Raw genomic sequence first — 1,370 nt, 5'->3', positions numbered from 1 at the left:
TGGCATGTGGTGCTGGGGGATTGAACCGCAGTCCCTGATGCTTTTGCTAAGCTTGTTCTAAGTAGGTGCTTTAGACCACTGAGCCATCTCTCCAGCCCCCTTTTTCATTTTCAATGAGCTGATGAATGAAAAAGTAAGTCAGTAGCAGATTAATTTATATTTTCCTAACAATTAATAAAGTTGAGAATCTTTTAACAATAAAAAAACATTTTAAATAACAAAATAAAAAAAATTTTAAAAATAAAGACTTGGTGAAACGATTTGAGTTGATGTGAATATCATCTTATCCAGGGCATTTTACGAGAGGTAAATGGAAGAGTGCAAAACTTTTTGGCGACCTGCAGTCATTCTCACCATGTCCTGCTGTAATGAACCCACAGCCACCCACCAACACAGGCTGCTTGCAGGGCAGCAGGGCTGCTTAAATGGCTGTGTACTTGTGGTATTCACTTGTACTTGAGAAATACCAGGGGCCAGGGAGATAGCTCAGTGGAATAGGTACTTACCTGGCAAGCACAAGGTCCTGAGTTCGATCCCTGGTACCACAAGAGAAAAAAAACTGGGTTGGGGAGATAGCTCAGTAAAATAAGTGCTTTCCTGGCAAATGCAAGGTTCTGAGTTCAATCCCTGGTACTGAAAAAAAAAAAAAAAAGAGAGCGAAATACCAGTGTAGGGTAATCACCCTCCCTGCCCTCACCCAACCTTAGCAGTCACTATGGGAGGAAGCGGAGAAGATTGTCTACGAATATGTAATTAAGTATCCAAGGAAAAACTTTCTTTGAAGAGTAAGGACATTGGCTGGAGAAGTGGCCCAGTGGTCTACGTGCCTGCCTGGCAAGCTCAGGGGCCCAGGGTTCGATCCTCAGTACTGCATGCTATGACCATCCTGTGCTGTGCCAGCCATCAAAACCAGGTATGATGGCGCACCCTTGTAATTCCAGCACTGGGGAGGCTGAGTCAGGAGCATCACTATGAGTCTGAGCTGCATAGTGAGATCTTGTATCAAATAACTAAATAATTTTTTTTAAAAAAAGAAAATTTACACCACAGTACAAATATTTCCCTGCGGTAGTATTGTGTTCATACTGTGTTTTTTCATACCAAAGTTTCTATTTTGGGGTAATAATTTTTTCATTTATAGATACTCGGCTCCCTAAAAGTTCACCCCATCCAAAGACTTTATAGGATCTTAAATTTTCTTGTAACATCTTTTTTTATTTTAAAGAGAAAAAAAATAATTTAAAAAGCATTAGTAATAATACAGAATTTCAAAACACAAGATGATAGGAATCCACCAGTGGTTGTTATATTGCATAGTGTTGTCTTCAAAGTAGTTTTTCTTTTCTGTCTTTTTTCTTTTCTTTTCTTTT

Source organism: Octodon degus, unplaced genomic scaffold, assembly GCF_000260255.1.
Source record: "Octodon degus isolate 3935 unplaced genomic scaffold, OctDeg1.0 scaffold00352, whole genome shotgun sequence".
Classification (NCBI taxonomy): Eukaryota; Metazoa; Chordata; class Mammalia; order Rodentia; family Octodontidae; genus Octodon; species Octodon degus.
The sequence above is the reverse complement of the archived record's forward strand: the minus strand, read 5'-3'. Positions refer to the sequence as shown.